This window comes from Macaca thibetana, chromosome 7 (assembly GCF_024542745.1).
Source record: "Macaca thibetana thibetana isolate TM-01 chromosome 7, ASM2454274v1, whole genome shotgun sequence".
In the NCBI taxonomy this organism is placed as follows: domain Eukaryota; kingdom Metazoa; phylum Chordata; class Mammalia; order Primates; family Cercopithecidae; genus Macaca; species Macaca thibetana.
The window spans coordinates 4,711,397-4,719,952 of record NC_065584.1 but is presented as its reverse complement, the minus strand read 5'-3'; the positions used below and the strand labels follow the sequence as shown (position 1 = coordinate 4,719,952).

Sequence of the window (8,556 nt, the reverse complement as noted above, 5' to 3'; positions counted from 1 at the left end):
CAGCCAGGACCGCCGAGGACGCTGGGGGCACGTGGCAAACTGGCCACCCCGTCCACCCGTGAGCAAGACACCACTCGGGGGTGTGGGAAGGTCCCCGGGAGGGAGAAAGGAAAGTGCCACCAAACTAATGTGGAGCCCTGCCCTCTGCACGCGAAAGGGGCCCCACGGCCTGAGTCACCCTCAGCCCCACCTGCGTGTGCGCGAAGGTGCGTGGCCTGGTATGAGTGCCAACGGTGTTACTGAGCGTGTGTGCGCGTGTCCGCGTGAGGGGAGTGTGAGCGTCGTGTATGCGTCCGCTACAGTGCGGGGGGCCGCATGTCGGACCCGTACGTGTACGTAGGGGTCGCGTGTGGCCATGGGCACACGGGCGTGCACGCGCGGGGGCTGCGTATGCCGGCGTGGGGGGCGCGGGCCAGGTGGCCGCGGGGAGGAGCGGCGCCAGCACCTCTCGGCCCCCACGCGGCCTGCGTGGCTTTTTGACCCGGAAAGGCGGGGACACGGGGACGCGCGGCGGCGGGGGCGCGGCGGGGGCGGCGCAGAGCGTGGAGGCCCGCGGGGCGCGCGGCGGTGACTGGAGGGAGGTGGGGGGCGCCCGGGGCCGTCCCCGCCCCGCGCCGCCGCGCCGCCGTTGCTAAGGCCGGGCGGGCGGGCGGCGGGCGCGAGGGCCCTTAGCAACGGGTCGCGGGCGCGCGCGGGGACCGGCGGGCGCGTGGGGCCGGCGGCGCTCGCGGGCTCCTGCCGCTCCCACGCGCGCGGGCGGCGGGGGCGGGGCGGCGGGCGCGCCGGGGATTTCCAGCGCGCGAGAGGAAGTGCCTGCGCGGGACTGCGTGAGGGAGCGAGGGAGCGAGGGAGCGCGGCGCGGCCGCCGCGTGCGCGAGCCGGGGTTGCAGCCCAGCCGGGACTTTCCAGCCGGCGGCAGCCGCGGCGGCCGCCGGCTCTTCCCCGCCCCCCGCCATGGGGCAGCCCGGGGAGCAGGACGCTGCGGACCGCGGCGGAGGACGCGCCCGGCGCCCCTGAGCCGGTCGAGCGGCGGCGGACCGCGAGGTAAGGCGCCGCGGCGGGCGGGCGGGCCTCCGGCGCGCGGCCGGGCGCCTCCATCCCAGTCGCCTCCATCCCGCGCCCTCGGCGGCGGGGCCCGGGGGCCTCAGAGCTGCCCGGCGCGGGCCCGGCCCGGCGCAGGCCCGGCCCGTCCCGGCGGCGAGTGCGGGGCGCGGCTTTAGCCTGGCCCCGCGCCCCAGCCCGGCTGCCTCCCGCCCCCGGACGCCTCAACTTCGGCAAACTTTGTCCCGGAGGCCAGGCTCGGGGCCCGAGGGGGCCGGGACGCCCGCAGCTTTTCAGGAAACGGGGCGCGCAGGCCTCGCCACGGCCGTGACCCCCGCGGGCGTTGAGGACCCGGCACCCCGCGGGGCCGCGGGTTTCACGCGGAGGGACGGCGGCTCAGGAGCTGCGTGGCCGAGCGCGCTGCCCGGGCCGGCCGGGGGGGGCCCGGGCGTTATTGGAAAGTTGGTCCTGAGTCATGCCGCCGCAGAGGCGCCTCCGACCGCTTGGGGGGCGGCGCGGGGGGTCCGGGTTGGGCTCAGGACGCAAATTCCCCTTCCGCGGCCGCCGAGGGCCGGCGACTCCCGGGGCACCGGGCAGCTCCGGGCCGCGGGCTCTGCGTCTTCCCCGCGGGCGCCAGGCGGCTCTCGGCGGGCTGGCAGGTTCCACGCCGCCAGCCAGCCTGGTGTGGGGACTTCGGTCTAGTATTTGAGCCCAAGGAGAGAATTCTGTGTGGAAAATTCTCTCCCTTCGATGTGAAACAGTAACAAACTGGAAACGGATGAGGTGTTGTGGACGTGCTTGGAAATCCAAGAAGCCTTCAGATTACGAGCCGTTGACGGGACCAGTTGTATTTCACATTTTTCGAATTAAGCTCAGAATCAGTTTTCAGAATGAGATGTGATGCGTGATGCGTGGTGTGTGTGTGTCTGTGTGTGTATGGATATAATTCATTCATTTTTGTGGCGTCAGAAAGGTTATGTCGAGCGTTGTAGCGGCTTCTTAATTTACATTCACAGCATACAACTGAAGAGGAGCCATTATTTATTTATTTTTTCTAGCATTTGCTGCGACTACACACTGCCGGAGCGTTTGGAAATGTTGTTTGCTGTTACCCTGTATGTGTCTATAAAATTCTTACTGTAGGGAATGGCCAAGTGGACCATCAGTTCGTCCTGAGATCTTCTCATGTCTCTCACGTCTTTGAAAATGGCCTGTGAAAAGACTGCATCATATGTAGGATGTCTGGCAAAATAGTGTACAGCGTTCTTTTCTCAAATGAGAGGAAATGTGTACCTTTTCACCGCGTTGTGACAATGTAAATGTTAAGAATTAGTCTAAAGATGAAAATTCTTTGGCCAAAGCAAGATAAGCCTTATCGGTATGAAAACTGGAAAATATCACATGGGACTGGAAATCCTGTGAGTGGGTGCTCATGACGGAAACCCTGACAGACCTTGGATTCCAGCATCGCTAGTGAAAATCAGACCTTATCACGGATAAGGGTTAAGATGTAAGATGTCTCACCCAGACGCCATCTGTTCCAGCTGTCAATGCAGAAGCCAGGAAAGGAGAGAGAGATGGCCAGGGAGAATTCCAGCTTTTTTTTTTTGAGACATTCATGTGAATTTCTCTGCGAGGGGAAAGAAGACCAATTATTTTCCTTGGATGCTATCCCTTCTTTTGGAATTAATAAGATGGCTTCACTCAGTGAGAAGCTGTAAAGAGATTTCACTGGAAACAGGCAGTAACAGTCTCCAGTTGTTTCTGTTAATACCATCAAAATGTCCCTACTCTTGTTTGTGCCTTGAAGAAAGTCCTTCATTAACTGAGACGTCTGAGCCTGCCTTGCGGATTCTGATTCTCTAAATACTCCTGCAAGAATCCCTTTAATTTTTGACTCTGCAACTCAAGAAGGACCTTTCTAGGGTATTATCAGGATATGCATGCTAATGATACTGTCAGGTTAGATGAGAATGATTGATCACTCCCTTAAAATCCTTTTTTATGATGTTAAAGCTGTACTTTAAGAAAGATAAAACTGCTACTGTGGCGTTGCAAGTCTGAGCTAGCTCAGGCAAACAAAGGAAATTGCGTTAAATTTGCCCAACTCTTATTTTCTCTTCATATAGCAAGACTCTCCAAACAGCAAGTGATCTAACCTATCAAATATTATGCAATAGTTGAATTTCCTTGCAGTGGTCAGTTTAAAGAACTGTTAACTTAGCAGAGGCGACGTTTCGTGGCCAAGGCCCTCAGGGTCCATTCCATGGAATCAGGGACTCCTTGCTGCTGCTTTGCGAGTGTTCGTGGAGGAAGAAAAATTACTTGGTATTCTTTTTGTGTGGAGGAGTCATAATAACTGACCTCAGATACAGAGAAAGTGGGAAGAGTGAGAAAGAGGGAGGTGAGGCCAGAGGATTTGGAAGGCTACCAGAGAGAGTCAGCCGAGACCTGAGTGTGGAGATGATGCTTAGACTTGCTTTGAGCAGTGGGGATGAAGCCAGAATGAGGGAGGCCTAGACGCCCGAGAGAGGTACACGGGATAGGTGCCATGCGGTCTGCACCAGTGCAGCAGGCTTTGGGTCCCAAAGATGCGAATGGAAATAGAAGAAAATGCAGTTTTAAACAGAACAGGAAAAAAAAAAAAACTGAGAAAATGTTATGTGTGCTTGTGTAAAATTTATTATTCATAATTAAAATGCAAAATGCCTTTCTCATTTGAGAAAGCCTTTATTGACTAAGTTCTGCACAACAGTATTCCAGGAAAGGGGATGGGAGACGGACCACCCTAGGGAGAAGAAGGCGGAGTTTTTTACTATTAAGCATAATACCTTTCTTGTTTGTTTGTTTTGGTGAAGCTTATTGTCGGCCTGTGCAGATGACTTGGAGTAGGCTGGCAGGTAGTGGGATGTCATAAATGCTGATGCCTGTTGGTTTCTATCAACTTTAGGAATCAGGTGGGAATTGATGCTGCATTCTGTATTCCTCGAGATAAGTGGATCATTAATTGGGACTTGGGAGTCTTTTTCTCATTGAATTAATGTTCAGTTAATGTGCCCTGAGTTCTCATAATGTTCTGGTTACCATGCTGGGAAGAGTGAGACACAGCACCCGTCTGCTGGGGTGTGATCTGCAGGGATATAGGCCATCTTGGCCCCTGTGCACGGTGAGGGGACATGCCAGAAACCAACAGATACTTGACTGAGACAGACCAGGACAGAGCTTATGGCAGGACGCATAAGGAAAAAGCCAGCATCCTGCCCTCAGGTGCTAACCATTTGGCAGAGACTACTTTCTCCCACCAGGAAGAAACCAGCAAGTCAAAATGTAGGATGAGATGAATTAGTGGATAGGGTAGAATTCTAGAAGTGTGGTGGGAATTCACTATAAGGGAAAGAGAAAGCTCTTGGTTGGCTGAGGTAGTTGGGTAGGTCTTCTGGGAAGCGGCGTTGAGTTGAGGCCCAGTGTCAGGAAAGCTCTGGTATAGTGGGGCCATCTGGGCCCCCTTACAGGGCCCCCTCCCACTTTGTTTTGGTAAGATGGGATCTGACAGCTTGCCATCCTGTCACTCCTTGCCAGTAGATGCGGGGCTGGCCATGCTGCTGCTCCTTGGGTTTCTAGTTGGGAAGTTGCATGTGCTGGCCTTTGGCTCTTGTGACTGGGAGCTCATGTGGGTCAGGCATACTGTACTGTGAAGGGCATGGTCTGTGGAGGGGAACAGAGCAGCAGGCCCTAACCTGGGTGACACTACTTGGCTGTCCCTACCATTTTTCATTGCATGTAGAAAGTCTCAAAAGTGGCAGGGGAGGGGTGTAAATGTTAAAAAGCCCCTTCCTAGCCTGACATGCTCACCTGTGGTCCCAGCTACCCCAGAGAATGAAGTGGGAGGATCACTCTAGTCTGGGTGACACAGTGAGACTCCTGGCTCTAAAATAAATTTATTTATTTATTTATTTATTTTATTTGAAATGGTCTCACTCTGTTGCCCAGGCTGGAGTACAGTGGCCCGATCTTGGCTCACTACAACCTCCACCTCCTGGGTTCAAATGAGTCTCCTACCTCAGCCTCCCTAGTAGCTGGGATTACAGGCGCCCACCACCACACCTAGCAATTTTTTTTTTTTTTTTTTTTTTTGAGGCAGAGTCTCACTCTGTCACCCAGACTGAAGTGCAGTGGCGTGATCTCAGCTCACTGCAACCTCCACCTCCGGGATTCAGGCGATTCTCCTGCCTCAGCCTCCTGAGTAGCTGGGGACCACAGGTGCGTGCCACCATAACTAGCTAATTTTTGTATTTTTAGTAGAGGTGGGGTTTCACCATCTTGGCCAGGCTGGTCTCAAACTCCAGACGTCAAGTGATCCACCTGCCTTGGCCTCCCAAAGTGCTGGGATTACAGGCGTGAGCCACTGTGCCCAGCCTTCCCAGCTAATTTTTGTATTTTTTAGTAGAGACAGGGTTTTGCCATGTTCGCCGGACTAGTCTTGAACTCCTGACCTCAAGTGATCCGCCCACCTCAGCCTCCCAAAGTGCTGGGACTACAGGCGTGGGCCACCACACTCAGCCTATTTATTTTTTTGAGATGGAGTCTTCTATTGCCCAGGCTGGAGTGCAGTGGTGCAGTCTTGGCTCACTGCAGCCTCTCCCTCCTGGGCTCAAGTGATTTTCCTGCCTTAACCTCCTGAGTAGCTGGGACTACAGATGCCTGCGCCTATGCCCCATAAAATACAAAATACAAAATATATTTTGTATTTTATACAAAAACATAAAAATTTTGTATTTTTAGTAGAGAGTGGGTTTCACCATGTTGGCCAGCCTGGTCTCGAACTGACCTCAAGTGATCCACCCATCTCAGCCTTGCAAAGTGCTGGGATTACAGGCATGAGCCACCACACCCTGCCCTGGCTCTAATATTTTTAAAAAGTCCTTCCCCCAACCTACTCCTGTGTCATCCATGCTTAAATCACCTCAGTCTCCTTAATTCTCAAGAACTGAAAAATTGGGGCCCTACATTTCATTTCACAATTTACTTTTTTTCTAGGATTGTTCCATGCTGATTTCGAGAATTAAAAAAAAAAAATTAAATGGAGGCTATTTGGTGGTAACTTCTCATGGGGCAGTTCTATCAAGAAAGATATGAAGATCTGCTTCTTTGACATTCTGATTTCCTTTCCAGTTGAAACACTTATTCTATGGCAGAACCCAAAAGCGTGTTTATTGGAAACTTGATTTCTTTAAGTGGAGAGAAAAGCTAAATTGATTAACCAAGTAGAGTAATACAAATCTGTAAGGCAACAGTAGCATCAAAGTGGTGAAATGTGAATCTCCAGGAGTCATGAACATTGTAATGAAGGTTTTCCGAGATTAATTTTGTGTCCTGGAAGGTTACTGCCAATTAGGAGGCCTATGTCCACAAGGTAATGAGGTGCTTGTTAGGCCTTCCCTCCTTTCCCCAAGGGCCAGGCAAATGGTAAGCTGTTGGTCAGTGTTTGTGGCCAGATTCTGCAAGCCAGGAAGACAGGACATGAGACAGATTCCCACAGTGGTTCCGTGTGTTTGGAATGTGTGTCGGCAGTTGGGTGTGCCTTGTAGCGGCCTCCCTTAGCTGTGTGTTCCTGGAGGTCAGGCTTCCATCCTCCTGTTCTGATAATACTTAGCTCCAGGATTAGTTGCATTGGGGGTTTGTTTGGTGGAAAGTTTCATTTCACCATGTAATTTTCTTGGATGCTTTTAATGACTTAAAAGCTGGAAGAACAGGAAAACTAGTTCTCTTGAGCTCTTTCATGTCCAGTAATACTCAGAAATTATAACTTTATGCTGCAAATTAAACCTGCTGCTTGAAACATTATTATAGGGTAAATTAACAGTTTAGGTTTCAGAGGCTTTTCTGTGTGACTTTCCCCTTAGTGGGAGGGGGTTTGGTAAGCCCATTAAGTTTTATCTTAAAATTTAATGTGAATTGTACATTGTCCTCCGTAATATGGTTGATTGTTTTAATATAAACTTACCTTGTTCCCTAAATCTTTTAAAACTCTTGGTTCTCCAAAAGATGTATTGTGTTTCTGGAATCCCACTGTGGATTCCTGGAGCTGTCCACCTCATAGCTGGAGAAGTGTGGCATAGTGGAGGGTACCAACTTTGAGGATCTGAATTCCAGTCTGCCCTCTGTATTTAGTGGTAGAATGACCTTGGGCAGGCTGCTTGGCCCCGCTGAATTGATTTCCCTATCTATACAATGGAGCTACTAGCACCAGGGACATCACTTGCTTTTTATGAGTTAGATGGATGGGAAAGCATTGTGGAGATGTTAATTTTCACAGTATTAGAGGATTGAGGTGTAATAGAGTAAGAATGTTAAGATCTTAGAATGTAAATATCAGATCTTGTTAGTTAGGGACCACAGAAGTTTTCTAGTTGAGGTCTCTTATTTTATGTGGGAGGCAGCTGAGGCTCTTGAGAGTTTGGGTCAGCACCTCTCACAAGGCAAATAATGACAAAGCAAGGGCTATTCACCCAGGGTAGGTTTTTCCCTACCTAATTCCAAGGAGGGTTAATTGAGAATTATTGAATCACCCACACTTTTTTTTGAGAAATTTCTAAGTGCTAGGGGCTATGCTTGTTGCTAAAGCTAAAAAGTCAGATAGGATGCCGTCTGATCATGTGGTAGGTGCCACGACAGTGGAACAGAGGCTCTGGTGCATTGTGGAGGCGCTGTGCAGTTTCGACCTGCGTTAGGAGGAGGCATTTCCCAAGGAGGTAACTCTTAGGGAAGCTAGCAGCAGGAGTGGGGAATTCTGGGCTAGCAGGGAGTCACCTGGCAGAGGGCCCGTGAGTCGGAAGGGGTTCTGCTGTGGCTGTCCTTCAGGGGAGCGGGTACAGGAAAAGGAACCCGGCCACTTCTGGGTGCTGCCTTTGTGACAGCCTAACTTCTGAGGTAGGAATTCTCCCCATTTTACAGATGAGGAAAAGGAAGAGCAACAGGCCTGCTGGACCCCAGAGTTCATGGTTTCACCACAGCTGAACTACAGTGCAGTTTTTTAGATTTTCTTCAGGTTCTAAACTTCTTAGTTTTGCTTTCAGAGTAGACTTTAGTTTTGCTGCTAGAGAGTGCTTTTTTTTAAAATGGTGTATTTTTCATACAGCCTTTCCCTTTCATCCAACATCTGTTTTGTCTATATGGCTGATTATTCTAGGCCGCACTCCATTCCATCTCTGCCATGAGTTCCTTTCTTACAGCAGCCCCCTCGTATTTACTGTCCTTTGACACATTTGGTTGGGAGGTTCTTTTCGCAGTGGCTCAGATGCTTCTTACAGCTTGCTGAGTAGCAGTCCCTAACCTGATTTGCTAATGTGTTTTCTTTCCCCTTTCTCTCTTAATTTACATTTAAACTGGTAGTCTAGTAATAATGATAGCATTTAGTCATTATGTCTTTACAGAGTTTTACAAACATTAGCTTGTTAGTGATGAACAAGTCCCCAAGGCCTGGTCACTCTGTAGAGAGCATAATGGTTACAGCCT

General features: G+C 51.3%; 1 protein-coding gene across 4 annotated transcripts in view; it reads left to right on the top strand.

The window, feature by feature from the left end:
• Positions 1 to 850: 850 nt before the first annotated feature.
• TRAF3 (TNF receptor associated factor 3) overlaps positions 851 to 8,556 on the top strand; it is a 139,626-nt gene continuing 131,920 nt past the window's right edge. For 3 of the 4 annotated variants that reach the window (XM_050799773.1, XM_050799776.1, XM_050799771.1), the window contains exon 1: positions 852 to 1,044. The gene's annotated coding sequence lies outside the window, so the exon portion shown is untranslated. Of the gene's footprint in view, positions 1,045 to 8,556 lie in introns of all 4 variants that reach the window. The other variant, XM_050799774.1, reaches the window with a different exon arrangement.